This window comes from Carassius gibelio, chromosome B3 (assembly GCF_023724105.1).
Source record: "Carassius gibelio isolate Cgi1373 ecotype wild population from Czech Republic chromosome B3, carGib1.2-hapl.c, whole genome shotgun sequence".
Taxonomy (NCBI): domain Eukaryota; kingdom Metazoa; phylum Chordata; class Actinopteri; order Cypriniformes; family Cyprinidae; genus Carassius; species Carassius gibelio.
In genome coordinates this window covers 51,781,861-51,807,942 of record NC_068398.1, presented here as the reverse complement: position 1 = coordinate 51,807,942, position 26,082 = coordinate 51,781,861, and the positions used below count along the sequence as shown (strand labels likewise).

Sequence of the window (26,082 nt, the reverse complement as noted above, 5' to 3'; positions counted from 1 at the left end):
TGACTGGAGGCTCGTGTCCTTTGCTTTGATGTTTTTCTCAATATTGGTTTACAAGGTTCGGAGAGCGTTACACTGAAGATTTAAAGGTCCCTGGTTCGATCCCGGGTTTACTCAGAGTGGAGCCGTGAATGCTTTTCAGACACCATTCTGATGCTTGCTGGTTAGTTGCTTTTCGCAGAGCCTCCTTGAGTGTTTTCTACACTTCAGACAGATGAACTGATACTGTTGGTTCCATGGTGTAACGGTTAGCACTCTGGACTCTGAATCCAGCAATCCGAGTTCAAATCTCGGTGGAACCTTCAAGAGTCTGTCTGGCAGTGTTTGGCATGGAGGAGCTTGGGCTTATGTCACAATTTTGTCTCTGACAGTGTGTCTTTAAATGTATTGCTAAACTGGCCTCCTTTAACCATGGCCTCCAAACCATCTAGAACTCAAATAAAACTAAGCAGGAACTAAATTGAGCAGACAGATGTCATCTGATCCTCTGTGGAGCAGGATTACAGACCTCAGACAGCTTCTCATCAGCAAGATTTGTGTGGCAGTGCCACGGTGTAGATTTCTGCTGTTAAATTCAGCTTATGTGTTTTGTCGTTGATGTTTTAATCAACATTTATCTACGAGGGCAGGCCAAGCTAGAGCAGGTACGTAAAAATGGAGTTTCTCAGAAATCTGGTCAGTGCATGAGCTCTAATTCTGCCCTTGTCAGCTGCAGAGGCAGGATGTTAGAGCGACCGTAGCGTCAAGCAGAGTGAAATACGTAGCAAATTGGCCTTTACCGAACAGCAACCTGTGGCTCGTTGGTCTAGGGGTATGATTCTCGCTTAGGGTGCGAGAGGTCCCGGGTTCAAATCCCGGATGAGCCCTCTTCTGTCTTTGCAGCCTCTTTTCTAGAGCAGTTTCAGTCCATTCTGCCATTCTTGGGCCAAACATACGCCACTGTCAAGTAGACTAAAGCTGCGACTGCATGTTTTCATGCCCACATCTCGCTGCTCTTCTTAGTTCCTCATCTGCAGTTTAAACTTTGCCTTGACATTTTTCTAAACATTGGTTTAGGAATGCAGCCCAAGCATTCTTGGATCGCTTCACGGCGCTGTGAGCCTTCATCTTGCGTTTGCTAGTTGCAGGAGCATCTGAGGGCTTGTCGGTTATGGGGTGTGTTTTTTTTGTTTTATTGCTGGTATGGGAGCGAGAGGGCCCAAGCTCAAATCCCAGAGACCTCGCTTTGCAGCTCCTTTTTTTGAGTAGTATCTGGGAACATGGTGGCTCGTTGGTCTAGGGGTATGATTCTCGCTTCGGGTGCGAGAGGTCCCGGGTTCAAATCCCGGACGAGCCCACATTGAGCATCTTACTGAAAAGTAGCAGACCGTTCTGCCTTCTTTTGGCCAATAATACACCTGCATGTTTTCACGCCAACTTCTCCCTGTTCTCAGTTCCTCATCTGCAATTTAAACTTTGTACAACAGAAGTGAATGTGTCTGAGATGGCTCAGATTGGCTGCCATGCAGGGTAGCCGTTTGCGGTTGACTGGAGGCTCGTGTCCTTTGCTTTGATGTTTTTCTCAATATTGGTTTACAAGGTTCGGAGAGCGTTACACTGAAGATTAAAAGGTCCCTGGTTCGATCCCGGGTTTACTCAGAGTGGAGCCGTGAATGCTTTTCAGACACCATTCTGATGCTTGCTGGTTAGTTGCTTTTCGCAGAGCCTCCTTGAGTGTTTTCTACACTTCAGACAGACGAACTGACACTGTTGGTTCCATGGTGTAACGGTTAGCACTCTGGACTCTGAATCCAGCAATCCGAGTTCAAATCTCGGTGGAACCTTCAAGAGTCTGTCTGGCAGTGTTTGGCATGGAGGAGCTTGGGCTTATGTCACAATTTTGTCTCTGACAGTGTGTCTTTAAATGTATTGCTAAACTGGCCTCCTTTAACCATGGCCTCCAAACCATCTAGAACTCAAATAAAACTAAGCAGGAACTAAATTGAGCAGACAGATGTCATCTGATCCTCTGTGGAGCAGGATTACAGACCTCAGACAGCTTCTCATCAGCAAGATTTGTGTGGCAGTGCCACGGTGTAGATTTCTGCTGTTAAATTCAGCTTATGTGTTTTGTCGTTGATGTTTTAATCAACATTTATCTACGAGGGCAGGCCAAGCTAGAGCAGGTACGTAAAAATGGAGTTTCTCAGAAATCTGGTCAGTGCATGAGCTCTAATTCTGCCCTTGTCAGCTGCAGAGGCAGGATGTTAGAGCGACCGTAGCGTCGAGCAGAGTGAAATACGTAGCAAATTGGCCTTTACCGAACAGCAACCTGTGGCTCGTTGGTCTAGGGGTATGATTCTCGCTTAGGGTGCGAGAGGTCCCGGGTTCAAATCCCGGACGAGCCCTCTTCTGTCTTTGCAGCCTCTTTTCTAGAGCAGTTTCAGTCCATTCTGCCATTCTTGGGCCAAACATACGCCACTGTCAAGTAGACTAAAGCTGCGACTGCATGTTTTCATGCCCACATCTCGCTGCTCTTCTTAGTTCCTCATCTGCAGTTTAAACTTTAACTTGACATTTTTCTAAACATTGGTTTAGGAATGCAGCCCAAGCATTCTTGGATCGCTTCACGGCGCTGTGAGCCTTCATCTTGCGTTTGCTAGTTGCAGGAGCATCTGAGGGCTTGTCGGTTATGGGGTGTGTTTTTTTTGTTTTATTGCTGGTATGGGAGCGAGAGGGCCCAAGCTCAAATCCCAGAGACCTCGCTTTGCAGCTCCTTTTTTTGAGTAGTATCTGGGAACATGGTGGCTCGTTGGTCTAGGGGTATGATTCTCGCTTCGGGTGCGAGAGGTCCCGGGTTCAAATCCCGGACGAGCCCACATTGGGCATCTTACTGAAAAGTAGCAGACCGTTCTGCCTTCTTTCGGCCAATAATACACCTGCATGTTTTCACGCCAACTTCTCCCTGTTCTCAGTTCCTCATCTGCAATTTAAACTTTGTACAACAGAAGTGAATGTGTCTGAGATGGCTCAGATTGGCTGCCATGCAGGGTAGCCGTTTGCGGTTGACTGGAGGCTCGTGTCCTTTGCTTTGATGTTTTTCTCAATATTGGTTTACAAGGTTCGGAGAGCGTTACACTGAAGATTAAAAGGTCCCTGGTTCGATCCCGGGTTTACTCAGAGTGGAGCCGTGAATGCTTTTCAGACACCATTCTGATGCTTGCTGGTTAGTTGCTTTTCGCAGAGCCTCCTTGAGTGTTTTCTACACTTCAGACAGACGAACTGACACTGTTGGTTCCATGGTGTAACGGTTAGCACTCTGGACTCTGAATCCAGCAATCCGAGTTCAAATCTCGGTGGAACCTTCAAGAGTCTGTCTGGCAGTGTTTGGCATGGAGGAGCTTGGGCTTATGTCACAATTTTGTCTCTGACAGTGTGTCTTTAAATGTATTGCTAAACTGGCCTCCTTTAACCATGGCCTCCAAACCATCTAGAACTCAAATAAAACTAAGCAGGAACTAAATTGAGCAGACAGATGTCATCTGATCCTCTGTGGAGCAGGATTACAGACCTCAGACAGCTTCTCATCAGCAAGATTTGTGTGGCAGTGCCACGGTGTAGATTTCTGCTGTTAAATTCAGCTTATGTGTTTTGTCGTTGATGTTTTAATCAACATTTATCTACGAGGGCAGGCCAAGCTAGAGCAGGTACGTAAAAATGGAGTTTCTCAGAAATCTGGTCAGTGCATGAGCTCTAATTCTGCCCTTGTCAGCTGCAGAGGCAGGATGTTAGAGCGACCGTAGCGTCGAGCAGAGTGAAATACGTAGCAAATTGGCCTTTACCGAACAGCAACCTGTGGCTCGTTGGTCTAGGGGTATGATTCTCGCTTAGGGTGCGAGAGGTCCCGGGTTCAAATCCCGGACGAGCCCTCTTCTGTCTTTGCAGCCTCTTTTCTAGAGCAGTTTCAGTCCATTCTGCCATTCTTGGGCCAAACATACGCCACTGTCAAGTAGACTAAAGCTGCGACTGCATGTTTTCATGCCCACATCTCGCTGCTCTTCTTAGTTCCTCATCTGCAGTTTAAACTTTAACTTGACATTTTTCTAAACATTGGTTTAGGAATGCAGCCCAAGCATTCTTGGATCGCTTCACGGCGCTGTGAGCCTTCATCTTGCGTTTGCTAGTTGCAGGAGCATCTGAGGGCTTGTCGGTTATGGGGTGTGTTTTTTTTGTTTTATTGCTGGTATGGGAGCGAGAGGGCCCAAGCTCAAATCCCAGAGACCTCGCTTTGCAGCTCCTTTTTTTGAGTAGTATCTGGGAACATGGTGGCTCGTTGGTCTAGGGGTATGATTCTCGCTTCGGGTGCGAGAGGTCCCGGGTTCAAATCCCGGACGAGCCCACATTGGGCATCTTACTGAAAAGTAGCAGACCGTTCTGCCTTCTTTCGGCCAATAATACACCTGCATGTTTTCACGCCAACTTCTCCCTGTTCTCAGTTCCTCATCTGCAATTTAAACTTTGTACAACAGAAGTGAATGTGTCTGAGATGGCTCAGATTGGCTGCCATGCAGGGTAGCCGTTTGCGGTTGACTGGAGGCTCGTGTCCTTTGCTTTGATGTTTTTCTCAATATTGGTTTACAAGGTTCGGAGAGCGTTACACTGAAGATTTAAAGGTCCCTGGTTCGATCCCGGGTTTACTCAGAGTGGAGCCGTGAATGCTTTTCAGACACCATTCTGATGCTTGCTGGTTAGTTGCTTTTCGCAGAGCCTCCTTGAGTGTTTTCTACACTTCAGACAGACGAACTGACACTGTTGGTTCCATGGTGTAACGGTTAGCACTCTGGACTCTGAATCCAGCAATCCGAGTTCAAATCTCGGTGGAACCTTCAAGAGTCTGTCTGGCAGTGTTTGGCATGGAGGAGCTTGGGCTTATGTCACAATTTTGTCTCTGACAGTGTGTCTTTAAATGTATTGCTAAACTGGCCTCCTTTAACCATGGCCTCCAAACCATCTAGAACTCAAATAAAACTAAGCAGGAACTAAATTGAGCAGACAGATGTCATCTGATCCTCTGTGGAGCAGGATTACAGACCTCAGACAGCTTCTCATCAGCAAGATTTGTGTGGCAGTGCCACGGTGTAGATTTCTGCTGTTAAATTCAGCTTATGTGTTTTGTCGTTGATGTTTTAATCAACATTTATCTACGATGGCAGGCCAAGCTAGAGCAGGTACGTAAAAATGGAGTTTCTCAGAAATCTGGTCAGTGCATGAGCTCTAATTCTGCCCTTGTCAGCTACAGAGGCAGGATGTTAGAGCGACCGTAGCGTCGAGCAGAGTGAAATACATAGCAAATTGGCCTTTACCGAACAGCAACCTGTGGCTCGTTGGTCTAGGGGTATGATTCTCGCTTAGGGTGCGAGAGGTCCCGGGTTCAAATCCCGGACGAGCCCTCTTCTGTCTTTGCAGCCTCTTTTCTAGAGCAGTTTCAGTCCATTCTGCCATTCTTCGGCCAAACATACGCCACTGTCAAGTAGACTAAAGCTGCGACTGCATGTTTTCATGCCCACATCTCGCTGCTCTTCTTAGTTCCTCATCTGCAGTTTAAACTTTGCCTTGACATTTTTCTAAACATTGGTTTAGGAATGCAGCCCAAGCATTCTTGGATCGCTTCACGGCGCTGTGAGCCTTCATCTTGCGTTTGCTAGTTGCAGGAGCATCTGAGGGCTTGTCGGTTATGGGGTGTGTTTTTTTTGTTTTATTGCTGGTATGGGAGCGAGAGGGCCCAAGCTCAAATCCCAGAGACCTCGCTTTGCAGCTCCTTTTTTTGAGTAGTATCTGGGAACATGGTGGCTCGTTGGTCTAGGGGTATGATTCTCGCTTCGGGTGCGAGAGGTCCCGGGTTCAAATCCCGGACGAGCCCACATTGAGCATCTTACTGAAAAGTAGCAGACCGTTCTGCCTTCTTTCGGCCAATAATACACCTGCATGTTTTCACGCCAACTTCTCCCTGCTCTCAGTTCCTCATCTGCAATTTAAACTTTGTACAACAGAAGTGAATGTGTCTGAGATGGCTCAGATTGGCTGCCATGCAGGGTAGCCGTTTGCGGTTGACTGGAGGCTCGTGTCCTTTGCTTTGATGTTTTTCTCAATATTGGTTTACAAGGTTCGGAGAGCGTTACACTGAAGATTTAAAGGTCCCTGGTTCGATCCCGGGTTTACTCAGAGTGGAGCCGTGAATGCTTTTCAGACACCATTCTGATGCTTGCTGGTTAGTTGCTTTTCGCAGAGCCTCCTTGAGTGTTTTCTACACTTCAGACAGACGAACTGACACTGTTGGTTCCATGGTGTAACGGTTAGCACTCTGGACTCTGAATCCAGCAATCTGAGTTCAAATCTCGGTGGAACCTTCAAGAGTCTGTCTGGCAGTGTTTGGCATGGAGGAGCTTGGGCTTATGTCACAATTTTGTCTCTGACAGTGTGTCTTTAAATGTATTGCTAAACTGGCCTCCTTTAACCATGGCCTCCAAACCATCTAGAACTCAAATAAAACTAAGCAGGAACTAAATTGAGCAGACAGATGTCATCTGATCCTCTGTGGAGCAGGATTACAGACCTCAGACAGCTTCTCATCAGCAAGATTTGTGTGGCAGTGCCACGGTGTAGATTTCTGCTGTTAAATTCAGCTCATGTGTTTTGTCGTTGATGTTTTAATCAACATTTATCTACGAGGGCAGGCCAAGCTAGAGCAGGTACGTAAAAATGGAGTTTCTCAGAAATCTGGTCAGTGCATGAGCTCTAATTCTGCCCTTGTCAGCTGCAGAGGCAGGATGTTAGAGCGACCGTAGCGTCGAGCAGAGTGAAATACGTAGCAAATTGGCCTTTACCGAACAGCAACCTGTGGCTCGTTGGTCTAGGGGTATGATTCTCGCTTAGGGTGCGAGAGGTCCCGGGTTCAAATCCCGGACGAGCCCTCTTCTGTCTTTGCAGCCTCTTTTCTAGAGCAGTTTCAGTCCATTCTGCCATTCTTGGGCCAAACATACGCCACTGTCAAGTAGACTAAAGCTGCGACTGCATGTTTTCATGCCCACATCTCGCTGCTCTTCTTAGTTCCTCATCTGCAGTTTAAACTTTGCCTTGACATTTTTCTAAACATTGGTTTAGGAATGCAGCCCAAGCATTCTTGGATCGCTTCACGGCGCTGTGAGCCTTCATCTTGCGTTTGCTAGTTGCAGGAGCATCTGAGGGCTTGTCGGTTATGGGGTGTGTTTTTTTTGTTTTATTGCTGGTATGGGAGCGAGAGGGCCCAAGCTCAAATCCCAGAGACCTCGCTTTGCAGCTCCTTTTTTTTGAGTAGTATCTGGGAACATGGTGGCTCGTTGGTCTAGGGGTATGATTCTCGCTTCGGGTGCGAGAGGTCCCGGGTTCAAATCCCGGACTGAAAAGTAGCAGACCGTTCTGCCTTCTTTCGGCCAATAATACACCTGCATGTTTTCACGCCAACTTCTCCCTGTTCTCAGTTCCTCATCTGCAATTTAAACTTTGTACAACAGAAGTGAATGTGTCTGAGATGGCTCAGATTGGCTGCCATGCAGGGTAGCCGTTTGCGGTTGACTGGAGGCTCGTGTCCTTTGCTTTGATGTTTTTCTCAATATTGGTTTACAAGGTTCGGAGAGCGTTACACTGAAGATTAAAAGGTCCCTGGTTCGATCCCGGGTTTACTCAGAGTGGAGCCGTGAATGCTTTTCAGACACCATTCTGATGCTTGCTGGTTAGTTGCTTTTCGCAGAGCCTCCTTGAGTGTTTTCTACACTTCAGACAGATGAACTGACACTGTTGGTTCCATGGTGTAACGGTTAGCACTCTGGACTCTGAATCCAGCAATCCGAGTTCAAATCTCGGTGGAACCTTCAAGAGTCTGTCTGGCAGTGTTTGGCATGGAGGAGCTTGGGCTTATGTCACAATTTTGTCTCTGACAGTGTGTCTTTAAATGTATTGCTAAACTGGCCTCCTTTAACCATGGCCTCCAAACCATCTAGAACTCAAATAAAACTAAGCAGGAACTAAATTGAGCAGACAGATGTCATCTGATCCTCTGTGGAGCAGGATTACAGACCTCAGACAGCTTCTCATCAGCAAGATTTGTGTGGCAGTGCCACGGTGTAGATTTCTGCTGTTAAATTCAGCTTATGTGTTTTGTCGTTGATGTTTTAATCAACATTTATCTACGATGGCAGGCCAAGCTAGAGCAGGTACGTAAAAATGGAGTTTCTCAGAAATCTGGTCAGTGCATGAGCTCTAATTCTGCCCTTGTCAGCTACAGAGGCAGGATGTTAGAGCGACCGTAGCGTCGAGCAGAGTGAAATACATAGCAAATTGGCCTTTACCGAACAGCAACCTGTGGCTCGTTGGTCTAGGGGTATGATTCTCGCTTAGGGTGCGAGAGGTCCCGGGTTCAAATCCCGGACGAGCCCTCTTCTGTCTTTGCAGCCTCTTTTCTAGAGCAGTTTCAGTCCATTCTGCCATTCTTCGGCCAAACATACGCCACTGTCAAGTAGACTAAAGCTGCGACTGCATGTTTTCATGCCCACATCTCGCTGCTCTTCTTAGTTCCTCATCTGCAGTTTAAACTTTGCCTTGACATTTTTCTAAACATTGGTTTAGGAATGCAGCCCAAGCATTCTTGGATCGCTTCACGGCGCTGTGAGCCTTCATCTTGCGTTTGCTAGTTGCAGGAGCATCTGAGGGCTTGTCGGTTATGGGGTGTGTTTTTTTTGTTTTATTGCTGGTATGGGAGCGAGAGGGCCCAAGCTCAAATCCCAGAGACCTCGCTTTGCAGCTCCTTTTTTTGAGTAGTATCTGGGAACATGGTGGCTCGTTGGTCTAGGGGTATGATTCTCGCTTCGGGTGCGAGAGGTCCCGGGTTCAAATCCCGGACGAGCCCACATTGAGCATCTTACTGAAAAGTAGCAGACCGTTCTGCCTTCTTTCGGCCAATAATACACCTGCATGTTTTCACGCCAACTTCTCCCTGCTCTCAGTTCCTCATCTGCAATTTAAACTTTGTACAACAGAAGTGAATGTGTCTGAGATGGCTCAGATTGGCTGCCATGCAGGGTAGCCGTTTGCGGTTGACTGGAGGCTCGTGTCCTTTGCTTTGATGTTTTTCTCAATATTGGTTTACAAGGTTCGGAGAGCGTTACACTGAAGATTTAAAGGTCCCTGGTTCGATCCCGGGTTTACTCAGAGTGGAGCCGTGAATGCTTTTCAGACACCATTCTGATGCTTGCTGGTTAGTTGCTTTTCGCAGAGCCTCCTTGAGTGTTTTCTACACTTCAGACAGACGAACTGACACTGTTGGTTCCATGGTGTAACGGTTAGCACTCTGGACTCTGAATCCAGCAATCTGAGTTCAAATCTCGGTGGAACCTTCAAGAGTCTGTCTGGCAGTGTTTGGCATGGAGGAGCTTGGGCTTATGTCACAATTTTGTCTCTGACAGTGTGTCTTTAAATGTATTGCTAAACTGGCCTCCTTTAACCATGGCCTCCAAACCATCTAGAACTCAAATAAAACTAAGCAGGAACTAAATTGAGCAGACAGATGTCATCTGATCCTCTGTGGAGCAGGATTACAGACCTCAGACAGCTTCTCATCAGCAAGATTTGTGTGGCAGTGCCACGGTGTAGATTTCTGCTGTTAAATTCAGCTCATGTGTTTTGTCGTTGATGTTTTAATCAACATTTATCTACGAGGGCAGGCCAAGCTAGAGCAGGTACGTAAAAATGGAGTTTCTCAGAAATCTGGTCAGTGCATGAGCTCTAATTCTGCCCTTGTCAGCTGCAGAGGCAGGATGTTAGAGCGACCGTAGCGTCGAGCAGAGTGAAATACGTAGCAAATTGGCCTTTACCGAACAGCAACCTGTGGCTCGTTGGTCTAGGGGTATGATTCTCGCTTAGGGTGCGAGAGGTCCCGGGTTCAAATCCCGGACGAGCCCTCTTCTGTCTTTGCAGCCTCTTTTCTAGAGCAGTTTCAGTCCATTCTGCCATTCTTGGGCCAAACATACGCCACTGTCAAGTAGACTAAAGCTGCGACTGCATGTTTTCATGCCCACATCTCGCTGCTCTTCTTAGTTCCTCATCTGCAGTTTAAACTTTGCCTTGACATTTTTCTAAACATTGGTTTAGGAATGCAGCCCAAGCATTCTTGGATCGCTTCACGGCGCTGTGAGCCTTCATCTTGCGTTTGCTAGTTGCAGGAGCATCTGAGGGCTTGTCGGTTATGGGGTGTGTTTTTTTTGTTTTATTGCTGGTATGGGAGCGAGAGGGCCCAAGCTCAAATCCCAGAGACCTCGCTTTGCAGCTCCTTTTTTTTGAGTAGTATCTGGGAACATGGTGGCTCGTTGGTCTAGGGGTATGATTCTCGCTTCGGGTGCGAGAGGTCCCGGGTTCAAATCCCGGACTGAAAAGTAGCAGACCGTTCTGCCTTCTTTCGGCCAATAATACACCTGCATGTTTTCACGCCAACTTCTCCCTGTTCTCAGTTCCTCATCTGCAATTTAAACTTTGTACAACAGAAGTGAATGTGTCTGAGATGGCTCAGATTGGCTGCCATGCAGGGTAGCCGTTTGCGGTTGACTGGAGGCTCGTGTCCTTTGCTTTGATGTTTTTTCTCAATATTGGTTTACAAGGTTCGGAGAGCGTTACACTGAAGATTTAAAGGTCTGTGGTTCGATCCCGGGTTTACTCAGAGTGGAGCCGTGAATGCTTTTCAGACACCATTCTGATGCTTGCTGGTTAGTTGCTTTTCGCAGAGCCTCCTTGAGTGTTTTCTACACTTCAGACAGACGAACTGACACTGTTGGTTCCATGGTGTAACGGTTAGCACTCTGGACTCTGAATCCAGCAATCCGAGTTCAAATCTCGGTGGAACCTTCAAGAGTCTGTCTGGCAGTGTTTGGCATGGAGGAGCTTGGGCTTATGTCACAATTTTGTATCTGACAGTGTGTCTTTAAATGTATTGCTAAACTGGCCTCCTTTAACCATGGCCTCCAAACCATCTAGAACTCAAATAAAACTAAGCAGGAACTAAATTGAGCAGACAGATGTCATCTGATCCTCTGTGGAGCAGGATTACAGACCTCAGACAGCTTCTCATCAGCAAGATTTGTGTGGCAGTGCCACGGTGTAGATTTCTGCTGTTAAATTCAGCTTATGTGTTTTGTCGTTGATGTTTTAATCAACATTTATCTACGAGGGCAGGCCAAGCTAGAGCAGGTACGTAAAAATGGAGTTTCTCAGAAATCTGGTCAGTGCATGAGCTCTAATTCTGCCCTTGTCAGCTACAGAGGCAGGATGTTAGAGCGACCGTAGCGTCGAGCAGAGTGAAATACGTAGCAAATTGGCCTTTACCGAACAGCAACCTGTGGCTCGTTGGTCTAGGGGTATGATTCTCGCTTAGGATGCGAGAGGTCCCGGGTTCAAATCCCGGACGAGCCCTCTTCTGTCTTTGCAGCCTCTTTTCTAGAGCAGTTTCAGTCCATTCTGCCATTCTTGGGCCAAACATACGCCACTGTCAAGTAGACTAAAGCTGCGACTGCATGTTTTCATGCCCACATCTCGCTGCTCTTCTTAGTTCCTCATCTGCAGTTTAAACTTTGCCTTGACATTTTTCTAAACATTGGTTTAGGAATGCAGCCCAAGCATTCTTGGATCGCTTCACGGCGCTGTGAGCCTTCATCTTGCGTTTGCTAGTTGCAGGAGCATCTGAGGGCTTGTCGGTTATGGGGTGTGTTTTTTTTGTTTTATTGCTGGTATGGGAGCGAGAGGGCCCAAGCTCAAATCCCAGAGACCTCGCTTTGCAGCTCCTTTTTTTGAGTAGTATCTGGGAACATGGTGGCTCGTTGGTCTAGGGGTATGATTCTCGCTTTGGGTGCGAGAGGTCCCGGGTTCAAATCCCGGACGAGCCCACATTGAGCATCTTACTGAAAAGTAGCAGACCATTCTGCCTTCTTTCGGCCAATAATACACCTGCATGTTTTCACGCCAACTTCTCCCTGTTCTCAGTTCCTCATCTGCAATTTAAACTTTGTACAACAGAAGTGAATGTGTCTGAGATGGCTCAGATTGGCTGCCATGCAGGGTAGCCGTTTGCGGTTGACTGGAGGCTCGTGTCCTTTGCTTTGATGTTTTTCTCAATATTGGTTTACAAGGTTCGGAGAGCGTTACACTGAAGATTTAAAGGTCCCTGGTTCGATCCCGGGTTTACTCAGAGTGGAGCCGTGAATGCTTTTCAGACACCATTCTGATGCTTGCTGGTTAGTTGCTTTTCGCAGAGCCTCCTTGAGTGTTTTCTACACTTCAGACAGACGAACTGACACTGTTGGTTCCATGGTGTAACGGTTAGCACTCTGGACTCTGAATCCAGCAATCCGAGTTCAAATCTCGGTGGAACCTTCAAGAGTCTGTCTGGCAGTGTTTGGCATGGAGGAGCTTGGGCTTATGTCACAATTTTGTCTCTGACAGTGTGTCTTTAAATGTATTGCTAAACTGGCCTCCTTTAACCATGGCCTCCAAACCATCTAGAACTCAAATAAAACTAAGCAGGAACTAAATTGAGCAGACAGATGTCATCTGATCCTCTGTGGAGCAGGATTACAGACCTCAGACAGCTTCTCATCAGCAAGATTTGTGTGGCAGTGCCACGGTGTAGATTTCTGCTGTTAAATTCAGCTTATGTGTTTTGTCGTTGATGTTTTAATCAACATTTATCTACGAGGGCAGGCCAAGCTAGAGCAGGTACGTAAAAATGGAGTTTCTCAGAAATCTGGTCAGTGCATGAGCTCTAATTCTGCCCTTGTCAGCTACAGAGGCAGGATGTTAGAGCGACCGTAGCGTCGAGCAGAGTGAAATACGTAGCAAATTGGCCTTTACCGAACAGCAACCTGTGGCTCGTTGGTCTAGGGGTATGATTCTCGCTTAGGGTGCGAGAGGTCCCGGGTTCAAATCCCGGACGAGCCCTCTTCTGTCTTTGCAGCCTCTTTTCTAGAGCAGTTTCAGTCCATTCTGCCATTCTTGGGCCAAACATACGCCACTGTCAAGTAGACTAAAGCTGCGACTGCATGTTTTCATGCCCACATCTCGCTGCTCTTCTTAGTTCCTCATCTGCAGTTTAAACTTTGCCTTGACATTTTTCTAAACATTGGTTTAGGAATGCAGCCCAAGCATTCTTGGATCGCTTCACGGCGCTGTGAGCCTTCATCTTGCGTTTGCTAGTTGCAGGAGCATCTGAGGGCTTGTCGGTTATGGGGTGTGTTTTTTTGTTTTATTGCTGGTATGGGAGCGAGAGGGCCCAAGCTCAAATCCCAGAGACCTCGCTTTGCAGCTCCTTTTTTTGAGTAGTATCTGGGAACATGGTGGCTCGTTGGTCTAGGGGTATGATTCTCGCTTCGGGTGCGAGAGGTCCCGGGTTCAAATCCCGGACGAGCCCACATTGAGCATCTTACTGAAAAGTAGCAGACCGTTCTGCCTTCTTTCGGCCAATAATACACCTGCATGTTTTCACGCCAACTTCTCCCTGTTCTCAGTTCCTCATCTGCAATTTAAACTTTGTACAACAGAAGTGAATGTGTCTGAGATGGCTCAGATTGGCTGCCATGCAGGGTAGCCGTTTGCGGTTGACTGGAGGCTCGTGTCCTTTGCTTTGATGTTTTTCTCAATATTGGTTTACAAGGTTCGGAGAGCGTTACACTGAAGATTTAAAGGTCCCTGGTTCGATCCCGGGTTTACTCAGAGTGGAGCCGTGAATGCTTTTCAGACACCATTCTGATGCTTGCTGGTTAGTTGCTTTTCGCAGAGCCTCCTTGAGTGTTTTCTACACTTCAGACAGACGAACTGACACTGTTGGTTCCATGGTGTAACGGTTAGCACTCTGGACTCTGAATCCAGCAATCCGAGTTCAAATCTCGGTGGAACCTTCAAGAGTCTGTCTGGCAGTGTTTGGCATGGAGGAGCTTGGGCTTATGTCACAATTTTGTCTCTGACAGTGTGTCTTTAAATGTATTGCTAAACTGGCCTCCTTTAACCATGGCCTCCAAACCATCTAGAACTCAAATAAAACTAAGCAGGAACTAAATTGAGCAGACAGATGTCATCTGATCCTCTGTGGAGCAGGATTACAGACCTCAGACAGCTTCTCATCAGCAAGATTTGTGTGGCAGTGCCACGGTGTAGATTTCTGCTGCTAAATTCAGCTTATGTGTTTTGTCGTTGATGTTTTAATCAACATTTATCTACGAGGGCAGGCCAAGCTAGAGCAGGTACGTAAAAATGGAGTTTCTCAGAAATCTGGTCAGTGCATGAGCTCTAATTCTGCCCTTGTCAGCTACAGAGGCAGGATGTTAGAGCGACCGTAGCGTCGAGCAGAGTGAAATACGTAGCAAATTGGCCTTTACCGAACAGCAACCTGTGGCTCGTTGATTCTCACTTAGGGTGCGAGAGGTCCCGGGTTCAAATCCCGGACGAGCCCTCTTCTGTCTTTGCAGCCTCTTTTCTAGAGCAGTTTCAGTCCATTCTGCCATTCTTGGGCCAAACATACGCCACTGTCAAGTAGACTAAAGCTGCGACTGCATGTTTTCATGCCCACATCTCGCTGCTCTTCTTAGTTCCTCATCTGCAGTTTAAACTTTGCCTTGACATTTTTCTAAACATTGGTTTAGGAATGCAGCCCAAGCATTCTTGGATCGCTTCACGGCGCTGTGAGCCTTCATCTTGCGTTTGCTAGTTGCAGGAGCATCTGAGGGCTTGTCGGTTATGGGGTGTGTTTTTTTTGTTTTATTGCTGGTATGGGAGCGAGAGGGCCCAAGCTCAAATCCCAAAGACCTCGCTTTGCAGCTCCTTTTTTTGAGTAGTATCTGGGAACATGGTGGCTCGTTGGTCTAGGGGTATGATTCTCGCTTCGGGTGCGAGAGGTCCCGGGTTCAAATCCCGGACGAGCCCACATTGAGCATCTTACTGAAAAGTAGCAGACCTTTCGGCCAATAATACACCTGCATGTTTTCACGCCTACTTCTCCCTGTTCTCAGTTCCTCATCTGCAATTTAAACTTTGTACAACAGAAGTGAATGTGTCTGAGATGGCTCAGATTGGCTGCCATGCAGGGTAGCCGTTTGCGGTTGACTGGAGGCTCGTGTCCTTTGCTTTGATGTTTTTCTCAATATTGGTTTACAAGGTTCGGAGAGCGTTACACTGAAGATTTAAAGGTCCCTGGTTCGATCCCGGGTTTACTCAGAGTGGAGCCGTGAATGCTTTTCAGACACCATTCTGATGCTTGCTGGTTAGTTGCTTTTCGCAGAGCCTCCTTGAGTGTTTTCTACACTTCAGACAGACGAACTGACACTGTTGGTTCCATGGTGTAACGGTTAGCACTCTGGACTCTGAATCCAGCAATCCGAGTTCAAATCTCGGTGGAACCTTCAAGAGTCTGTCTGGCAGTGTTTGGCATGGAGGAGCTTGGGCTTATGTCACAATTTTGTCTCTGACAGTGTGTCTTTAAATGTATTGCTAAACTGGCCTCCTTTAACCATGGCCTCCAAACCATCTAGAACTCAAATAAAACTAAGCAGGAACTAAATTGAGCAGACAGATGTCATCTGATCCTCTGTGGAGCAGGATTACAGACCTCAGACAGCTTCTCATCAGCAAGATTTGTGTGGCAGTGCCACGGTGTAGATTTCTGCTGTTAAATTCAGCTTATGTGTTTTGTCGTTGATGTTTTAATCAACATTTATCTACGATGGCAGGCCAAGCTAGAGCAGGTACGTAAAAATGGAGTTTCTCAGAAATCTGGTCAGTGCATGAGCTCTAATTCTGCCCTTGTCAGCTACAGAGGCAGGATGTTAGAGCGACCGTAGCGTCGAGCAGAGTGAAATACGTAGCAAATTGGCCTTTACCGAACAGCAACCTGTGGCTCGTTGGTCTAGGGGTATGATTCTCGCTTAGGGTGCGAGAGGTCCCGGGTTCAAATCCCGGACGAGCCCTCTTCTGTCTTTGCAGCCTCTTTTCTAGAGCAGTTTCAGTCCATTCTGCCATTCTTGGGCCAAACATACGCCACTGTCAAGTAGACTAAAGCTGCGACTGCATGTTTTCATGCCCACATCTCGCTGCTCTTCTTAGTTCCTCATCTGCAGTTTAAACTTTGCCTTGACATTTTTCTAAACATTGGTTTAGGAATGCAGCCCAAGCATTCTTGGATCGCTTCACGGCGCTGTGAGCCTTCATCTTGCGTTTGCTAGTTGCAGGAGCATCTGAGGGCTTGTCGGTTATGGGGTGTGTTTTTTTTGTTTTATTGCTGGTATGGGAGCGAGAGGGCCCAAGCTCAAATCCCAGAGACCTCGCTTTGCAGCTCCTTTTTTTGAGTAGTATCTGGGAACATGGTGGCTCGTTGGTCTAGGGGTATGATTCTCGCTTCGGGTGCGAGAGGTCCCGGGTTCAAATCCCGGACGAGCCCACATTGAGCATCTTACTGAAAAGTAGCAGACCGTTCTGCCTTCTTTCGGCCAATAATACACCTGCATGTTTTCACGCCAACTTCTCCCTGCTCTCAGTTCCTCATCTGCAATTTAAACTTTGTACAACAGAAGTGAATGTGTCTGAGATGGCTCAGATTGGCTGCCATGCAGGGTAGCCGTTTGCGGTTGACTGGAGGCTCGTGTCCTTTGCTTTGATGTTTTTCTCAATATTGGTTTACAAGGTTCGGAGAGCGTTACACTGAAGATTTAAAGGTCCCTGGTTCGATCCCGGGTTTACTCAGAGTGGAGCCGTGAATGCTTTTCAGACACCATTCTGATGCTTGCTGGTTAGTTGCTTTTCGCAGAGCCTCCTTGAGTGTTTTCTACACTTCAGACAGACGAACTGACACTGTTGGTTCCATGGTGTAACGGTTAGCACTCTGGACTCTGAATCCAGCAATCTGAGTTCAAATCTCGGTGGAACCTTCAAGAGTCTGTCTGGCAGTGTTTGGCATGGAGGAGCTTGGGCTTATGTCACAATTTTGTCTCTGACAGTGTGTCTTTAAATGTATTGCTAAACTGGCCTCCTTTAACCATGGCCTCCAAACCATCTAGAACTCAAATAAAACTAAGCAGGAACTAAATTGAGCAGACAGATGTCATCTGATCCTCTGTGGAGCAGGATTACAGACCTCAGACAGCTTCTCATCAGCAAGATTTGTGTGGCAGTGCCACGGTGTAGATTTCTGCTGTTAAATTCAGCTTATGTGTTTTGTCGTTGATGTTTTAATCAACATTTATCTACGAGGGCAGGCCAAGCTAGAGCAGGTACGTAAAAATGGAGTTTCTCAGAAATCTGGTCAGTGCATGAGCTCTAATTCTGCCCTTGTCAGCTACAGAGGCAGGATGTTAGAGCGACCGTAGCGTCGAGCAGAGTGAAATACGTAGCAAATTGGCCTTTACCGAACAGCAACCTGTGGCTCGTTGGTCTAGGGGTATGATTCTCGCTTAGGATGCGAGAGGTCCCGGGTTCAAATCCTGGACGAGCCCTCTTCTGTCTTTGCAGCCTCTTTTCTAGAGCAGTTTCAGTCCATTCTGCCATTCTTGGGCCAAACATACGCCACTGTCAAGTAGACTAAAGCTGCGACTGCATGTTTTCATGCCCACATCTCGCTGCTCTTCTTAGTTCCTCATCTGCAGTTTAAACTTTGCCTTGACATTTTTCTAAACATTGGTTTAGGAATGCAGCCCAAGCATTCTTGGATCGCTTCACGGCGCTGTGAGCCTTCATCTTGCGTTTGCTAGTTGCAGGAGCATCTGAGGGCTTGTCGGTTATGGGGTGTGTTTTTTTTGTTTTATTGCTGGTATGGGAGCGAGAGGGCCCAAGCTCAAATCCCAGAGACCTCGCTTTGCAGCTCCTTTTTTTGAGTAGTATCTGGGAACATGGTGGCTCGTTGGTCTAGGGGTATGATTCTCGCTTTGGGTGCGAGAGGTCCCGGGTTCAAATCCCGGACGAGCCCACATTGAGCATCTTACTGAAAAGTAGCAGACCGTTCTGCCTTCTTTCGGCCAATAATACACCTGCATGTTTTCATGCCAACTTCTCCCTGTTCTCAGTTCCTCATCTGCAATTTAAACTTTGTACAACAGAAGTGAATGTGTCTGAGATGGCTCAGATTGGCTGCCATGCAGGGTAGCCGTTTGCGGTTGACTGGAGGCTCGTGTCCTTTGCTTTGATGTTTTTCTCAATATTGGTTTACAAGGTTCGGAGAGCGTTACACTGAAGATTTAAAGGTCCCTGGTTCGATCCCGGGTTTACTCAGAGTGGAGCCGTGAATGCTTTTCAGACACCATTCTGATGCTTGCTGGTTAGTTGCTTTTCGCAGAGCCTCCTTGAGTGTTTTCTACACTTCAGACAGATGAACTGATACTGTTGGTTCCATGGTGTAACGGTTAGCACTCTGGACTCTGAATCCAGCAATCCGAGTTCAAATCTCGGTGGAACCTTCAAGAGTCTGTCTGGCAGTGTTTGGCATGGAGGAGCTTGGGCTTATGTCACAATTTTGTCTCTGACAGTGTGTCTTTAAATGTATTGCTAAACTGGCCTCCTTTAACCATGGCCTCCAAACCATCTAGAACTCAAATAAAACTAAGCAGGAACTAAATTGAGCAGACAGATGTCATCTGATCCTCTGTGGAGCAGGATTACAGACCTCAGACAGCTTCTCATCAGCAAGATTTGTGTGGCAGTGCCACGGTGTAGATTTCTGCTGTTAAATTCAGCTTATGTGTTTTGTCGTTGATGTTTTAATCAACATTTATCTACGAGGGCAGGCCAAGCTAGAGCAGGTACGTAAAAATGGAGTTTCTCAGAAATCTGGTCAGTGCATGAGCTCTAATTCTGCCCTTGTCAGCTGCAGAGGCAGGATGTTAGAGCGACCGTAGCGTCAAGCAGAGTGAAATACGTAGCAAATTGGCCTTTACCGAACAGCAACCTGTGGCTCGTTGGTCTAGGGGTATGATTCTCGCTTAGGGTGCGAGAGGTCCCGGGGTTCAAATCCCGGATGAGCCCTCTTCTGTCTTTGCAGCCTCTTTTCTAGAGCAGTTTCAGTCCATTCTGCCATTCTTGGGCCAAACATACGCCACTGTCAAGTAGACTAAAGCTGCGACTGCATGTTTTCATGCCCACATCTCGCTGCTCTTCTTAGTTCCTCATCTGCAGTTTAAACTTTGCCTTGACATTTTTCTAAACATTGGTTTAGGAATGCAGCCCAAGCATTCTTGGATCGCTTCACGGCGCTGTGAGCCTTCATCTTGCGTTTGCTAGTTGCAGGAGCATCTGAGGGCTTGTCGGTTATGGGGTGTGTTTTTTTTGTTTTATTGCTGGTATGGGAGCGAGAGGGCCCAAGCTCAAATCCCAGAGACCTCGCTTTGCAGCTCCTTTTTTTGAGTAGTATCTGGGAACATGGTGGCTCGTTGGTCTAGGGGTATGATTCTCGCTTCGGGTGCGAGAGGTCCCGGGTTCAAATCCCGGACGAGCCCACATTGAGCATCTTACTGAAAAGTAGCAGACCGTTCTGCCTTCTTTTGGCCAATAATACACCTGCATGTTTTCACGCCAACTTCTCCCTGTTCTCAGTTCCTCATCTGCAATTTAAACTTTGTACAACAGAAGTGAATGTGTCTGAGATGGCTCAGATTGGCTGCCATGCAGGGTAGCCGTTTGCGGTTGACTGGAGGCTCGTGTCCTTTGCTTTGATGTTTTCTCAATATTGGTTTACAAGGTTCGGAGAGCGTTACACTGAAGATTAAAAGGTCCCTGGTTCGATCCCGGGTTTACTCAGAGTGGAGCCGTGAATGCTTTTCAGACACCATTCTGATGCTTGCTGGTTAGTTGCTTTTCGCAGAGCCTCCTTGAGTGTTTTCTACACTTCAGACAGACGAACTGACACTGTTGGTTCCATGGTGTAACGGTTAGCACTCTGGACTCTGAATCCAGCAATCCGAGTTCAAATCTCGGTGGAACCTTCAAGAGTCTGTCTGGCAGTGTTTGGCATGGAGGAGCTTGGGCTTATGTCACAATTTTGTCTCTGACAGTGTGTCTTTAAATGTATTGCTAAACTGGCCTCCTTTAACCATGGCCTCCAAACCATCTAGAACTCAAATAAAACTAAGCAGGAACTAAATTGAGCAGACAGATGTCATCTGATCCTCTGTGGAGCAGGATTACAGACCTCAGACAGCTTCTCATCAGCAAGATTTGTGTGGCAGTGCCACGGTGTAGATTTCTGCTGTTAAATTCAGCTTATGTGTTTTGTCGTTGATGTTTTAATCAACATTTATCTACGAGGGCAGGCCAAGCTAGAGCAGGTACGTAAAAATGGAGTTTCTCAGAAATCTGGTCAGTGCATGAGCTCTAATTCTGCCCTTGTCAGCTGCAGAGGCAGGATGTTAGAGCGACCGTAGCGTCGAGCAGAGTGAAATACGTAGCAAATTGGCCTTTACCGAACAGCAACCTGTGGCTCGTTGGTCTAGGGGTATGATTCTCGCTTAGGGTGCGAGAGGTCCCGGGTTCAAATCCCGGACGAGCCCTCTTCTGTCTTTGCAGCCTCTTTTCTAGAGCAGTTTCAGTCCATTCTGCCATTCTTGGGCCAAACATACGCCACTGTCAAGTAGACTAAAGCTGCGACTGCATGTTTTCATGCCCACATCTCGCTGCTCTTCTTAGTTCCTCATCTGCAGTTTAAACTTTAACTTGACATTTTTCTAAACATTGGTTTAGGAATGCAGCCCAAGCATTCTTGGATCGCTTCACGGCGCTGTGAGCCTTCATCTTGCGTTTGCTAGTTGCAGGAGCATCTGAGGGCTTGTCGGTTATGGGGTGTGTTTTTTTTTGTTTTATTGCTGGTATGGGAGCGAGAGGGCCCAAGCTCAAATCCCAGAGACCTCGCTTTGCAGCTCCTTTTTTTGAGTAGTATCTGGGAACATGGTGGCTCGTTGGTCTAGGGGTATGATTCTCGCTTCGGGTGCGAGAGGTCCCGGGTTCAAATCCCGGACGAGCCCACATTGGGCATCTTACTGAAAAGTAGCAGACCGTTCTGCCTTCTTTCGGCCAATAATACACCTGCATGTTTTCACGCCAACTTCTCCCTGTTCTCAGTTCCTCATCTGCAATTTAAACTTTGTACAACAGAAGTGAATGTGTCTGAGATGGCTCAGATTGGCTGCCATGCAGGGTAGCCGTTTGCGGTTGACTGGAGGCTCGTGTCCTTTGCTTTGATGTTTTTCTCAATATTGGTTTACAAGGTTCGGAGAGCGTTACACTGAAGATTTAAAGGTCCCTGGTTCGATCCCGGGTTTACTCAGAGTGGAGCCGTGAATGCTTTTCAGACACCATTCTGATGCTTGCTGGTTAGTTGCTTTTCGCAGAGCCTCCTTGAGTGTTTTCTACACTTCAGACAGACGAACTGACACTGTTGGTTCCATGGTGTAACGGTTAGCACTCTGGACTCTGAATCCAGCAATCCGAGTTCAAATCTCGGTGGAACCTTCAAGAGTCTGTCTGGCAGTGTTTGGCATGGAGGAGCTTGGGCTTATGTCACAATTTTGTCTCTGACAGTGTGTCTTTAAATGTATTGCTAAACTGGCCTCCTTTAACCATGGCCTCCAAACCATCTAGAACTCAAATAAAACTAAGCAGGAACTAAATTGAGCAGACAGATGTCATCTGATCCTCTGTGGAGCAGGATTACAGACCTCAGACAGCTTCTCATCAGCAAGATTTGTGTGGCAGTGCCACGGTGTAGATTTCTGCTGTTAAATTCAGCTTATGTGTTTTGTCGTTGATGTTTTAATCAACATTTATCTACGATGGCAGGCCAAGCTAGAGCAGGTACGTAAAAATGGAGTTTCTCAGAAATCTGGTCAGTGCATGAGCTCTAATTCTGCCCTTGTCAGCTACAGAGGCAGGATGTTAGAGCGACCGTAGCGTCGAGCAGAGTGAAATACATAGCAAATTGGCCTTTACCGAACAGCAACCTGTGGCTCGTTGGTCTAGGGGTATGATTCTCGCTTAGGGTGCGAGAGGTCCCGGGTTCAAATCCCGGACGAGCCCTCTTCTGTCTTTGCAGCCTCTTTTCTAGAGCAGTTTCAGTCCATTCTGCCATTCTTCGGCCAAACATACGCCACTGTCAAGTAGACTAAAGCTGCGACTGCATGTTTTCATGCCCACATCTCGCTGCTCTTCTTAGTTCCTCATCTGCAGTTTAAACTTTGCCTTGACATTTTTCTAAACATTGGTTTAGGAATGCAGCCCAAGCATTCTTGGATCGCTTCACGGCGCTGTGAGCCTTCATCTTGCGTTTGCTAGTTGCAGGAGCATCTGAGGGCTTGTCGGTTATGGGGTGTGTTTTTTTTGTTTTATTGCTGGTATGGGAGCGAGAGGGCCCAAGCTCAAATCCCAGAGACCTCGCTTTGCAGCTCCTTTTTTTGAGTAGTATCTGGGAACATGGTGGCTCGTTGGTCTAGGGGTATGATTCTCGCTTCGGGTGCGAGAGGTCCCGGGTTCAAATCCCGGACGAGCCCACATTGAGCATCTTACTGAAAAGTAGCAGACCGTTCTGCCTTCTTTCGGCCAATAATACACCTGCATGTTTTCACGCCAACTTCTCCCTGCTCTCAGTTCCTCATCTGCAATTTAAACTTTGTACAACAGAAGTGAATGTGTCTGAGATGGCTCAGATTGGCTGCCATGCAGGGTAGCCGTTTGCGGTTGACTGGAGGCTCGTGTCCTTTGCTTTGATGTTTTTCTCAATATTGGTTTACAAGGTTCGGAGAGCGTTACACTGAAGATTTAAAGGTCCCTGGTTCGATCCCGGGTTTACTCAGAGTGGAGCCGTGAATGCTTTTCAGACACCATTCTGATGCTTGCTGGTTAGTTGCTTTTCGCAGAGCCTCCTTGAGTGTTTTCTACACTTCAGACAGACGAACTGACACTGTTGGTTCCATGGTGTAACGGTTAGCACTCTGGACTCTGAATCCAGCAATCTGAGTTCAAATCTCGGTGGAACCTTCAAGAGTCTGTCTGGCAGTGTTTGGCATGGAGGAGCTTGGGCTTATGTCACAATTTTGTCTCTGACAGTGTGTCTTTAAATGTATTGCTAAACTGGCCTCCTTTAACCATGGCCTCCAAACCATCTAGAACTCAAATAAAACTAAGCAGGAACTAAATTGAGCAGACAGATGTCATCTGATCCTCTGTGGAGCAGGATTACAGACCTCAGACAGCTTCTCATCAGCAAGATTTGTGTGGCAGTGCCACGGTGTAGATTTCTGCTGTTAAATTCAGCTTATGTGTTTTGTCGTTGATGTTTTAATCAACATTTATCTACGAGGGCAGGCCAAGCTAGAGCAGGTACGTAAAAATGGAGTTTCTCAGAAATCTGGTCAGTGCATGAGCTCTAATTCTGCCCTTGTCAGCTGCAGAGGCAGGATGTTAGAGCGACCGTAGCGTCGAGCAGAGTGAAATACGTAGCAAATTGGCCTTTACCGAACAGCAACCTGTGGCTCGTTGGTCTAGGGGTATGATTCTCGCTTAGGGTGCGAGAGGTCCCGGGTTCAAATCCCGGACGAGCCCTCTTCTGTCTTTGCAGCCTCTTTTCTAGAGCAGTTTCAGTCCATTCTGCCATTCTTGGGCCAAACATACGCCACTGTCAAGTAGACTAAAGCTGCGACTGCATGTTTTCATGCCCACATCTCGCTGCTCTTCTTAGTTCCTCATCTGCAGTTTAAACTTTGCCTTGACATTTTTCTAAACATTGGTTTAGGAATGCAGCCCAAGCATTCTTGGATCGCTTCACGGCGCTGTGAGCCTTCATCTTGCGTTTGCTAGTTGCAGGAGCATCTGAGGGCTTGTCGGTTATGGGGTGTGTTTTTTTTGTTTTATTGCTGGTATGGGAGCGAGAGGGCCCAAGCTCAAATCCCAGAGACCTCGCTTTGCAGCTCCTTTTTTTTGAGTAGTATCTGGGAACATGGTGGCTCGTTGGTCTAGGGGTATGATTCTCGCTTCGGGTGCGAGAGGTCCCGGGTTCAAATCCCGGACTGAAAAGTAGCAGACCGTTCTGCCTTCTTTCGGCCAATAATACACCTGCATGTTTTCACGCCAACTTCTCCCTGTTCTCAGTTCCTCATCTGCAATTTAAACTTTGTACAACAGAAGTGAATGTGTCTGAGATGGCTCAGATTGGCTGCCATGCAGGGTAGCCGTTTGCGGTTGACTGGAGGCTCGTGTCCTTTGCTTTGATGTTTTTCTCAATATTGGTTTACAAGGTTCGGAGAGCGTTACACTGAAGATTAAAAGGTCCCTGGTTCGATCCCGGGTTTACTCAGAGTGGAGCCGTGAATGCTTTTCAGACACCATTCTGATGCTTGCTGGTTAGTTGCTTTTCGCAGAGCCTCCTTGAGTGTTTTCTACACTTCAGACAGATGAACTGACACTGTTGGTTCCATGGTGTAACGGTTAGCACTCTGGACTCTGAATCCAGCAATCCGAGTTCAAATCTCGGTGGAACCTTCAAGAGTCTGTCTGGCAGTGTTTGGCATGGAGGAGCTTGGGCTTATGTCACAATTTTGTCTCTGACAGTGTGTCTTTAAATGTATTGCTAAACTGGCCTCCTTTAACCATGGCCTCCAAACCATCTAGAACTCAAATAAAACTAAGCAGGAACTAAATTGAGCAGACAGATGTCATCTGATCCTCTGTGGAGCAGGATTACAGACCTCAGACAGCTTCTCATCAGCAAGATTTGTGTGGCAGTGCCACGGTGTAGATTTCTGCTGTTAAATTCAGCTTATGTGTTTTGTCGTTGATGTTTTAATCAACATTTAACTACGAGGGCAGGCCAAGCTAGAGCAGGTACGTAAAAATGGAGTTTCTCAGAAATCTGGTCAGTGCATGAGCTCTAATTCTGCCCTTGTCAGCTGCAGAGGCAGGATGTTAGAGCGACCGTAGCGTCGAGCAGAGTGAAATACGTAGCAAATTGGCCTTTACCGAACAGCAACCTGTGGCTCGTTGGTCTAGGGGTATGATTCTCGCTTAGGGTGCGAGAGGTCCCGGGTTCAAATCCCGGACGAGCCCTCTTCTGTCTTTGCAGCCTCTTTTCTAGAGCAGTTTCAGTCCATTCTGCCATTCTTGGGCCAAACATACGCCACTGTCAAGTAGACTAAAGCTGCGACTGCATGTTTTCATGCCCACATCTCGCTGCTCTTCTTAGTTCCTCATCTGCAGTTTAAACTTTGCCTTGACATTTTTCTAAACATTGGTTTAGGAATGCAGCCCAAGCATTCTTGGATCGCTTCACGGCGCTGTGAGCCTTCATCTTGCGTTTGCTAGTTGCAGGAGCATCTGAGGGCTTGTCGGTTATGGGGTGTGTTTTTTTTGTTTTATTGCTGGTATGGGAGCGAGAGGGCCCAAGCTCAAATCCCAGAGACCTCGCTTTGCAGCTCCTTTTTTTTGAGTAGTATCTGGGAACATGGTGGCTCGTTGGTCTAGGGGTATGATTCTCGCTTCGGGTGCGAGAGGTCCCGGGTTCAAATCCCGGACGAGCCCACATTGAGCATCTTACTGAAAAGTAGCAGACCGTTCTGCCTTCTTTCGGCCAATAATACACCTGCATGTTTTCACGCCAACTTCTCCCTGTTCTCAGTTCCTCATCTGCAATTTAAACTTTGTACAACAGAAGTGAATGTGTCTGAGATGGCTCAGATTGGCTGCCATGCAGGGTAGCCGTTTGCGGTTGACTGGAGGCTCGTGTCCTTTGCTTTGATGTTTTTTCTCAATATTGGTTTACAAGGTTCGGAGAGCGTTACACTGAAGATTTAAAGGTCTGTGGTTCGATCCCGGGTTTACTCAGAGTGGAGCCGTGAATGCTTTTCAGACACCATTCTGATGCTTGCTGGTTAGTTGCTTTTCGCAGAGCCTCCTTGAGTGTTTTCTACACTTCAGACAGACGAACTGACACTGTTGGTTCCATGGTGTAACGGTTAGCACTCTGGACTCTGAATCCAGCAATCCGAGTTCAAATCTCGGTGGAACCTTCAAGAGTCT

The 26,082-nt window shown here is 47.2% G+C and overlaps 48 non-coding genes across 48 annotated transcripts; all 48 read left to right on the top strand.

Annotated features, from left to right (window-relative positions):
• The first annotated feature begins 227 nt into the window (after positions 1-227).
• On the top strand, positions 228-299 carry trnaq-cug (transfer RNA glutamine (anticodon CUG)). Its single transcript has one exon. It is a non-coding gene; the product is annotated as a tRNA-Gln (tRNA).
• Positions 300-791: 492 nt separating this feature from the next.
• Positions 792-863, top strand: trnap-agg (transfer RNA proline (anticodon AGG)). Its single transcript has one exon. It is a non-coding gene; the product is annotated as a tRNA-Pro (tRNA).
• A 398-nt stretch (positions 864-1,261) lies between these two features.
• Positions 1,262-1,333, top strand: trnap-cgg (transfer RNA proline (anticodon CGG)). Its single transcript has one exon. It is a non-coding gene; the product is annotated as a tRNA-Pro (tRNA).
• Positions 1,334-1,748: 415 nt separating this feature from the next.
• On the top strand, positions 1,749-1,820 carry trnaq-cug (transfer RNA glutamine (anticodon CUG)). Its single transcript has one exon. It is a non-coding gene; the product is annotated as a tRNA-Gln (tRNA).
• Positions 1,821-2,312: 492 nt separating this feature from the next.
• trnap-agg (transfer RNA proline (anticodon AGG)) lies at positions 2,313-2,384 on the top strand. Its single transcript has one exon. It is a non-coding gene; the product is annotated as a tRNA-Pro (tRNA).
• A 398-nt stretch (positions 2,385-2,782) lies between these two features.
• Positions 2,783-2,854, top strand: trnap-cgg (transfer RNA proline (anticodon CGG)). Its single transcript has one exon. It is a non-coding gene; the product is annotated as a tRNA-Pro (tRNA).
• A 415-nt stretch (positions 2,855-3,269) lies between these two features.
• Positions 3,270-3,341, top strand: trnaq-cug (transfer RNA glutamine (anticodon CUG)). The gene has a single exon. It is a non-coding gene; the product is annotated as a tRNA-Gln (tRNA).
• A 492-nt stretch (positions 3,342-3,833) lies between these two features.
• On the top strand, positions 3,834-3,905 carry trnap-agg (transfer RNA proline (anticodon AGG)). The gene has a single exon. It is a non-coding gene; the product is annotated as a tRNA-Pro (tRNA).
• Positions 3,906-4,303: 398 nt separating this feature from the next.
• trnap-cgg (transfer RNA proline (anticodon CGG)) lies at positions 4,304-4,375 on the top strand. Its single transcript has one exon. It is a non-coding gene; the product is annotated as a tRNA-Pro (tRNA).
• A 415-nt stretch (positions 4,376-4,790) lies between these two features.
• trnaq-cug (transfer RNA glutamine (anticodon CUG)) lies at positions 4,791-4,862 on the top strand. Its single transcript has one exon. It is a non-coding gene; the product is annotated as a tRNA-Gln (tRNA).
• Positions 4,863-5,354: 492 nt separating this feature from the next.
• On the top strand, positions 5,355-5,426 carry trnap-agg (transfer RNA proline (anticodon AGG)). The gene has a single exon. It is a non-coding gene; the product is annotated as a tRNA-Pro (tRNA).
• A 398-nt stretch (positions 5,427-5,824) lies between these two features.
• trnap-cgg (transfer RNA proline (anticodon CGG)) lies at positions 5,825-5,896 on the top strand. The gene has a single exon. It is a non-coding gene; the product is annotated as a tRNA-Pro (tRNA).
• A 415-nt stretch (positions 5,897-6,311) lies between these two features.
• Positions 6,312-6,383, top strand: trnaq-cug (transfer RNA glutamine (anticodon CUG)). The gene has a single exon. It is a non-coding gene; the product is annotated as a tRNA-Gln (tRNA).
• A 492-nt stretch (positions 6,384-6,875) lies between these two features.
• trnap-agg (transfer RNA proline (anticodon AGG)) lies at positions 6,876-6,947 on the top strand. Its single transcript has one exon. It is a non-coding gene; the product is annotated as a tRNA-Pro (tRNA).
• An 864-nt stretch (positions 6,948-7,811) lies between these two features.
• On the top strand, positions 7,812-7,883 carry trnaq-cug (transfer RNA glutamine (anticodon CUG)). The gene has a single exon. It is a non-coding gene; the product is annotated as a tRNA-Gln (tRNA).
• A 492-nt stretch (positions 7,884-8,375) lies between these two features.
• trnap-agg (transfer RNA proline (anticodon AGG)) lies at positions 8,376-8,447 on the top strand. The gene has a single exon. It is a non-coding gene; the product is annotated as a tRNA-Pro (tRNA).
• Positions 8,448-8,845: 398 nt separating this feature from the next.
• On the top strand, positions 8,846-8,917 carry trnap-cgg (transfer RNA proline (anticodon CGG)). Its single transcript has one exon. It is a non-coding gene; the product is annotated as a tRNA-Pro (tRNA).
• Positions 8,918-9,332: 415 nt separating this feature from the next.
• On the top strand, positions 9,333-9,404 carry trnaq-cug (transfer RNA glutamine (anticodon CUG)). The gene has a single exon. It is a non-coding gene; the product is annotated as a tRNA-Gln (tRNA).
• Positions 9,405-9,896: 492 nt separating this feature from the next.
• trnap-agg (transfer RNA proline (anticodon AGG)) lies at positions 9,897-9,968 on the top strand. The gene has a single exon. It is a non-coding gene; the product is annotated as a tRNA-Pro (tRNA).
• An 865-nt stretch (positions 9,969-10,833) lies between these two features.
• Positions 10,834-10,905, top strand: trnaq-cug (transfer RNA glutamine (anticodon CUG)). The gene has a single exon. It is a non-coding gene; the product is annotated as a tRNA-Gln (tRNA).
• A 492-nt stretch (positions 10,906-11,397) lies between these two features.
• Positions 11,398-11,469, top strand: trnap-agg (transfer RNA proline (anticodon AGG)). The gene has a single exon. It is a non-coding gene; the product is annotated as a tRNA-Pro (tRNA).
• A 398-nt stretch (positions 11,470-11,867) lies between these two features.
• Positions 11,868-11,939, top strand: trnap-ugg (transfer RNA proline (anticodon UGG)). Its single transcript has one exon. It is a non-coding gene; the product is annotated as a tRNA-Pro (tRNA).
• A 415-nt stretch (positions 11,940-12,354) lies between these two features.
• On the top strand, positions 12,355-12,426 carry trnaq-cug (transfer RNA glutamine (anticodon CUG)). The gene has a single exon. It is a non-coding gene; the product is annotated as a tRNA-Gln (tRNA).
• Positions 12,427-12,918: 492 nt separating this feature from the next.
• Positions 12,919-12,990, top strand: trnap-agg (transfer RNA proline (anticodon AGG)). Its single transcript has one exon. It is a non-coding gene; the product is annotated as a tRNA-Pro (tRNA).
• A 397-nt stretch (positions 12,991-13,387) lies between these two features.
• Positions 13,388-13,459, top strand: trnap-cgg (transfer RNA proline (anticodon CGG)). The gene has a single exon. It is a non-coding gene; the product is annotated as a tRNA-Pro (tRNA).
• Positions 13,460-13,874: 415 nt separating this feature from the next.
• trnaq-cug (transfer RNA glutamine (anticodon CUG)) lies at positions 13,875-13,946 on the top strand. The gene has a single exon. It is a non-coding gene; the product is annotated as a tRNA-Gln (tRNA).
• Positions 13,947-14,895: 949 nt separating this feature from the next.
• On the top strand, positions 14,896-14,967 carry trnap-cgg (transfer RNA proline (anticodon CGG)). Its single transcript has one exon. It is a non-coding gene; the product is annotated as a tRNA-Pro (tRNA).
• A 404-nt stretch (positions 14,968-15,371) lies between these two features.
• Positions 15,372-15,443, top strand: trnaq-cug (transfer RNA glutamine (anticodon CUG)). Its single transcript has one exon. It is a non-coding gene; the product is annotated as a tRNA-Gln (tRNA).
• A 492-nt stretch (positions 15,444-15,935) lies between these two features.
• On the top strand, positions 15,936-16,007 carry trnap-agg (transfer RNA proline (anticodon AGG)). The gene has a single exon. It is a non-coding gene; the product is annotated as a tRNA-Pro (tRNA).
• Positions 16,008-16,405: 398 nt separating this feature from the next.
• On the top strand, positions 16,406-16,477 carry trnap-cgg (transfer RNA proline (anticodon CGG)). Its single transcript has one exon. It is a non-coding gene; the product is annotated as a tRNA-Pro (tRNA).
• Positions 16,478-16,892: 415 nt separating this feature from the next.
• On the top strand, positions 16,893-16,964 carry trnaq-cug (transfer RNA glutamine (anticodon CUG)). The gene has a single exon. It is a non-coding gene; the product is annotated as a tRNA-Gln (tRNA).
• A 492-nt stretch (positions 16,965-17,456) lies between these two features.
• On the top strand, positions 17,457-17,528 carry trnap-agg (transfer RNA proline (anticodon AGG)). The gene has a single exon. It is a non-coding gene; the product is annotated as a tRNA-Pro (tRNA).
• A 398-nt stretch (positions 17,529-17,926) lies between these two features.
• Positions 17,927-17,998, top strand: trnap-ugg (transfer RNA proline (anticodon UGG)). Its single transcript has one exon. It is a non-coding gene; the product is annotated as a tRNA-Pro (tRNA).
• A 415-nt stretch (positions 17,999-18,413) lies between these two features.
• On the top strand, positions 18,414-18,485 carry trnaq-cug (transfer RNA glutamine (anticodon CUG)). The gene has a single exon. It is a non-coding gene; the product is annotated as a tRNA-Gln (tRNA).
• Positions 18,486-18,977: 492 nt separating this feature from the next.
• On the top strand, positions 18,978-19,050 carry trnap-agg (transfer RNA proline (anticodon AGG)). Its single transcript has one exon. It is a non-coding gene; the product is annotated as a tRNA-Pro (tRNA).
• Positions 19,051-19,448: 398 nt separating this feature from the next.
• trnap-cgg (transfer RNA proline (anticodon CGG)) lies at positions 19,449-19,520 on the top strand. Its single transcript has one exon. It is a non-coding gene; the product is annotated as a tRNA-Pro (tRNA).
• A 414-nt stretch (positions 19,521-19,934) lies between these two features.
• Positions 19,935-20,006, top strand: trnaq-cug (transfer RNA glutamine (anticodon CUG)). The gene has a single exon. It is a non-coding gene; the product is annotated as a tRNA-Gln (tRNA).
• A 492-nt stretch (positions 20,007-20,498) lies between these two features.
• trnap-agg (transfer RNA proline (anticodon AGG)) lies at positions 20,499-20,570 on the top strand. The gene has a single exon. It is a non-coding gene; the product is annotated as a tRNA-Pro (tRNA).
• Positions 20,571-20,969: 399 nt separating this feature from the next.
• Positions 20,970-21,041, top strand: trnap-cgg (transfer RNA proline (anticodon CGG)). Its single transcript has one exon. It is a non-coding gene; the product is annotated as a tRNA-Pro (tRNA).
• A 415-nt stretch (positions 21,042-21,456) lies between these two features.
• On the top strand, positions 21,457-21,528 carry trnaq-cug (transfer RNA glutamine (anticodon CUG)). The gene has a single exon. It is a non-coding gene; the product is annotated as a tRNA-Gln (tRNA).
• A 492-nt stretch (positions 21,529-22,020) lies between these two features.
• trnap-agg (transfer RNA proline (anticodon AGG)) lies at positions 22,021-22,092 on the top strand. The gene has a single exon. It is a non-coding gene; the product is annotated as a tRNA-Pro (tRNA).
• Positions 22,093-22,490: 398 nt separating this feature from the next.
• On the top strand, positions 22,491-22,562 carry trnap-cgg (transfer RNA proline (anticodon CGG)). The gene has a single exon. It is a non-coding gene; the product is annotated as a tRNA-Pro (tRNA).
• A 415-nt stretch (positions 22,563-22,977) lies between these two features.
• On the top strand, positions 22,978-23,049 carry trnaq-cug (transfer RNA glutamine (anticodon CUG)). The gene has a single exon. It is a non-coding gene; the product is annotated as a tRNA-Gln (tRNA).
• A 492-nt stretch (positions 23,050-23,541) lies between these two features.
• trnap-agg (transfer RNA proline (anticodon AGG)) lies at positions 23,542-23,613 on the top strand. Its single transcript has one exon. It is a non-coding gene; the product is annotated as a tRNA-Pro (tRNA).
• Positions 23,614-24,477: 864 nt separating this feature from the next.
• On the top strand, positions 24,478-24,549 carry trnaq-cug (transfer RNA glutamine (anticodon CUG)). Its single transcript has one exon. It is a non-coding gene; the product is annotated as a tRNA-Gln (tRNA).
• A 492-nt stretch (positions 24,550-25,041) lies between these two features.
• trnap-agg (transfer RNA proline (anticodon AGG)) lies at positions 25,042-25,113 on the top strand. The gene has a single exon. It is a non-coding gene; the product is annotated as a tRNA-Pro (tRNA).
• Positions 25,114-25,512: 399 nt separating this feature from the next.
• trnap-cgg (transfer RNA proline (anticodon CGG)) lies at positions 25,513-25,584 on the top strand. The gene has a single exon. It is a non-coding gene; the product is annotated as a tRNA-Pro (tRNA).
• A 416-nt stretch (positions 25,585-26,000) lies between these two features.
• trnaq-cug (transfer RNA glutamine (anticodon CUG)) lies at positions 26,001-26,072 on the top strand. The gene has a single exon. It is a non-coding gene; the product is annotated as a tRNA-Gln (tRNA).
• Positions 26,073-26,082: the final 10 nt, after the last annotated feature.